This window comes from Octodon degus, unplaced genomic scaffold (assembly GCF_000260255.1).
Source record: "Octodon degus isolate 3935 unplaced genomic scaffold, OctDeg1.0 scaffold00183, whole genome shotgun sequence".
In the NCBI taxonomy this organism is placed as follows: domain Eukaryota; kingdom Metazoa; phylum Chordata; class Mammalia; order Rodentia; family Octodontidae; genus Octodon; species Octodon degus.
The window spans coordinates 4,647,532-4,652,734 of record NW_004524759.1 but is presented as its reverse complement, the minus strand read 5'-3'; the positions used below and the strand labels follow the sequence as shown (position 1 = coordinate 4,652,734).

Below are 5,203 nucleotides of genomic sequence, written 5' to 3'. Positions count from 1 at the left end.
ACAACAGTGAAAGAATCTGCTGTGTTCCTGGACCGTTGTGATTCACCTGTGTCACAGAACTCATTCAGCATTAGCTCTTCCTGCTCACCTGGTCTAATACTGCTCTACTACCTGTTCTAAACTACACCCTTTTATACATTGTGTCCTCCTCCTTCTTGAACTCAAAGCTTCACTTTCTTTGCTTGCTAAGTATAATACTTGTGATCCTTAATCCTTGTATGACAACTTCACTGGACTAAGAATGTGACCATGGGTTCCATATCTGGTCCCTTCCACTTCCTTCCACACTGTTCTCCCCTTCAGCTTTCTGTCTTAAATCTAGAATGTAAGTGTTAAAAGTATCTCAAGTATCTTTGCTCACCACACCCTCACATCATGGTGTTCCTACCTTAGACCCAGCCAACCATGAAATGAATCCCTTAAACCATAATCCAGGAAATGTCCTTTAAGCTGTAGGTATCTGTATTGTGTCTCCCCAAAAGGAAAGATGACTAATACAAATGACATGTCTGTGACTCATACCTGAAAGATTTTAGGTCTTATTTTCTAACAACTCCACCTATAAGCAATGTTTTTCACTCTCTCCTCATCAAAAGAATTCACCTCTTATAAAATGAAATAAAACCAAATGGAATGATTTTATCTTATGCTGTGAAAGAACTTTGTATACATTTGGGGAAGCATACTGCATGATAGTCTAAACAGAATATCATGGACAGTTGATTATGTATACTATTTTATGTTATCTAATAAAACATTGTATACTGGAGATACTGTTTATAGGTGAATTTTGACATAATATATATTTCAATTAAGATGTTACTCTATAGAAAATAAACTGTTAAACATTCAAACATTTTCAGAGAAAATCAAATTTCAACAAAGTTAATTGATATAATTTTGGAAATTAGTTGATATTCAATAAACAGGTGAAAGTGCATAGTTGAAACGTGTAATAAGTGAATGATAAACCAAATTTTAAATTAATATCATATATAAATAGTGACCATTCTGAAGTGTTTTAAAGTGTAATTTCTGTTAAATACCAATGAATAATCTTTGCTTATTTAGTAAAATAATTTGAGTAAATCTACAAGTGATTTGTTTCTTGCCAGATAAGATTTTGAAGTTATTAATTATTCATATATATGTATATCTGTATATGTGTCTGACCATATCTCAATAAATATAGTTTACCTTAAAATTGATCAAGTCAATATTTATAACTGGCTAATAGATGGTCTCATTCTCAAATTTCTTTAAGCATTGTTATACAAAATCAAAAGTAAAATTTATTAGATTATGTTAATCTTAAATTTGTTGAAGCATTTATACATTTTTAAAATTTAGACAATTTAGAGAAAGGGGCTATATCTCTTAAGTGATTTGTTAAACTAGAAAATACTTTAGAACTTGAGGGTCAAGAGCTGAAATTTTATGAGTCATAAGAAGTCGTTGCAATGAGTCTTTATTTTGCAAAGACAATAACCTAGGTCACATTTCATATTTGGGGTTTATAGCCCAGAACATCTTCTGCAAAATCAAATTAGAAAACAGTAAAATCTGTCATTTTAGAAAAAATTTACTTCACATGATTTGTACAATCAGGGCAACATTCAAAGCCTTCACTTTTCAATTTGAACTGTGTAGAAGCATACAAAGATCCAGAAATAGATTAATAAAAATACTTAATAAAAATTAATTATACCAGAAAACCAATAGTCATTACAAAAAAGAAAAAGTTTATTTTTTGAGCATAGTTGAAGTTTTGTCAAAACATTGTGATCTTTTGGTACTGAAGATTGAATAAAATATTTAATTTTTAAAGACAACAAAATAAACATAAAAGACCCTCTCAACTACAGCAGAAACAAAGCAAATAATAAGGTAAGTGGGTGGCTGGCTGCAATCTTTGGTGTTCCTTGGACAGTGATGCAGTTCTTCACCTTCCATCTTCACATGGCATCTGCCTCAGTGTCTCTCTGTAGCTCCAAATCTCCCCTTTACATCAGCACAATTAATTTAATTTAAATCTAATTAAGCCCCACCCTGGTGACCTCATTTTAGCTTGATTGCTTATGTAAAGACCTTATTTTTTTTAAAAAAAAAAAATCATATCCTATGATACTAGAAGTTAAGACTTCCCTGTATATAATTAACGTTGTGTGAGAACACAACCCATAAAAAGTCACTTTTGAGCTAGAATGATTTCCTATACTGTTTGATTGCAACATTAAGCCCCTTCTCCATCACCTTGCCCAGCTACCTTCCCAGAATTGAGACTAATGAACAAACTAAACATGTTTTCTCCAGTTACTGCTTTCATTTCATTTGCTCTTGGTGGTACCTCTCACCTTTGTAATTTATGCTAGGGTGAGATTATTTGACTAGATTCTGCTTCAGTCTGGTTGCACTTTGACCTCCAGGGGTCTGTGAGCTGCAAGCTTGGTCTCTAATACAGTGATGTTAGTAGTGGTGGAAATGTCAGGTGGTGGAGTGTACTGGAGAATGGTTAGACCAGCAGGCTGTGCCCTCAGAAGGAATGAATATAGTTTCCCAGCGCCTTTGGGTGGCTTTTATGAGAGCAAAGAATTGTAAAAAGAGCAACAGTGCCCACCCCTCATTCTCACTTCCTGTCTTGCCTGTGGCCTGTCATGTCACAAGTGCTCCTGCTGCAGGGATGCCATCATCCATCAGAGGAGCTGTGTGTAAGCCTCCGACACACTAAGCTAAATAATCTCTTCTCTTGTAAAGCACCCAGCTTCAGCCACTTTGTTACAGCATCAGAAAATGACTTTTTAGTTTAGAATCTGTCCTTTTCACAAACCATAAGCTGGTGAGCCTTCTGCTCACTGGTGTATCATTACATGTTTAAAAATACCTCAGTAAGCTTCCAGTGAATACTCCATTGAGTCCCTGAATAAAGGATCAGGCCACATATGATAAAAATGGTAAAATTTTTACTCTCCCTAAAATGTGGTTTTGTTAGAAACATAAATTATCTTTAACAATTAAAAGGAAACATTTCCTGTCTATCAAGAAATAATTTATCTCATATTAGGATAATATGCCAAAAGAATCAAAAGAAACTTGCCATTTACTTTGGGTTATCTATGCTACAGGAGCTGGACAGAACTTTTTTAATCATATAAATTTGAGTAAATAAATATGCAAATTGAACGTATTAACTTCTAGGACAAGCAAAGACAAAAAGATTAGCACAGAATTGAGGAATATTCAGTTTGGTATTACAGTAGAATTTATTAACAAGTGGTTTACTTGGCTCTGAAACACCCAGAAACCATAATTCAACATATTCTGGTAAATGTTCCATGTGTTAGCAGCAGCAGTAACAGGAACGGAAGTGCATACCTACAAATCCTGCTTCCATATATTTGACTTTTTAAATATTGTATATAAATGGTTTTGGATTCAAAAATAAGAAAGCTACTTCTTGGGCTGGGGAGATAACTCAGTGGTCCAAGCTCATGCCTAGCAAGCTCAAGGACCAGGGTTTGACCTCCAGCACCACATGCTATGCTGGCCCTAGAGCTCTGGGTGTGCTGTTCTGGCCACCAAAACCTGGCATGGAGATGCGCGCCTGTAACCCCAGCACTGGACAGGAGGACGGACAGGAGGATCATTGCAAGTCTGAGCTGCTTAGGGAGATCCTATATCAAATAAATGAATGAATGAATGAATGAATGAATGAATGAATGAATGAATGAATAAATAAATAAGTAAATTTTAAAAATTAAAAAGAAAAGGCTACTTCTTTGTAAGGTCTTGCCTTTTGTCTTTTTCTCTTCCACAATTCTTTACATGTCTGATTATATTCAAAAGTCATAATTTATATCTATCTGGGCTATAAATACCGAACAAGCTGACTTGAATTCTAGGTTTTTTCCTTACTAAAATAGAAGCTCAACAGGGATTTTCTAATTGTTTATTTATTATTTCTAATAGTTTACTTAATCACTTTAAACCTCAAATTTTTTTTTGTAAAATAGAGGAAATATTATTTGATTGTTGGGTTATTTTGATATTAAATATATAGTGTCTGGACATGGATAGAAATCAAACCTTGTTGCTAATATTGTATTCACCAATGTCAGCCTGAGCAGTGAATTTTAAATAGTTGTGTATTTCAAATGTGCATTACATTTTCATTATGTGGTTTTCTTTTTTTCCCTAAAACAAAGTACTTTTTAATAACAAGATTTTTATCTTATGATATTTTATTTCTCTATTTTAAATTTTATTCAGGTATAATTGATATGTAAAACTTGTAAATACTTAGCGCATGCATTTTGACCAGATTGAATAAGTGTACACAGCCAAGGTAACGTCAGGATGGTAATAACACTGAACAACTCGATCACTGCCGATGCATGTTCTGTGTTCTCTTTGGAGAGCGCAATTATTTTGTCTTACTTTGTTTTTGTAATAAGAACACTTACCCTGCAAATTAGCTATGGTTCAGTTTCTAGCACCCTTTAGTAGCCTTAGTACTATATTGCAAGCCAGGGCTCTGCAGCTTTTCTTGGCTTGCATAGCTGAAACTCCATGCCCACTAAGTCGCCATTCCCCGTTTCTTTCTCCCTTTTGTCCCCAGCTGCCATCATTTACTTGCTGCCTCTTTGAGCTTGATCAGTTTTAAAATCTCATATGTATGGAAAAATCCTGCAGCTAAGTGAAGTAAACCAACTACAGAAGGACCAATATTATTTTTTATATCTAAAATTTATATTTGTCTATTAGCTAACACACATAATGAACTAAGAATATTTCTCTAAGTAAAATGGTGACTACAGCTAATATTAAAAATAGCTTATAATTTCCAGTAATTCTACAAAAGATCTAATTCTTCCTATTAGCAGCATGAACAAAGAGCAATAAACAAATTGATGAATTATCCTTAATATAAAATATTTATTCTTAAGGTTAAAATGTTTTAGGAGTAAGTTACATTCAGTCTTTGAGGGAGGTATAATCTCTGAAATTTTTGCATTAATAAAAATGTGTTTGAAAAGCACAAATGGCCAATAACAAAAAGTGAGCAATTTAAAAGTTATGCTCTGTTGATAGAAATTTAAAGCCTCATTCATTTTCTTTTTCTTCTTCTTCTTCTTCTTCTTCTTCTTCTTCTTCTTCTTCTTCTTCTTCTTCTTCTTCTTCTTCTTCTTCTTCTTCTTCTTCTTTT

At 33.6% G+C, this 5,203-nt stretch overlaps 1 protein-coding gene across 1 annotated transcript in view; it reads left to right on the top strand.

Annotated features, from left to right (window-relative positions):
- The window catches only part of Tacr3 (tachykinin receptor 3), a 109,544-nt gene that overhangs the window by 36,392 nt on the left and 67,949 nt on the right, over positions 1-5,203 (top strand). The gene's annotated exons all lie outside the window — the stretch shown is intronic.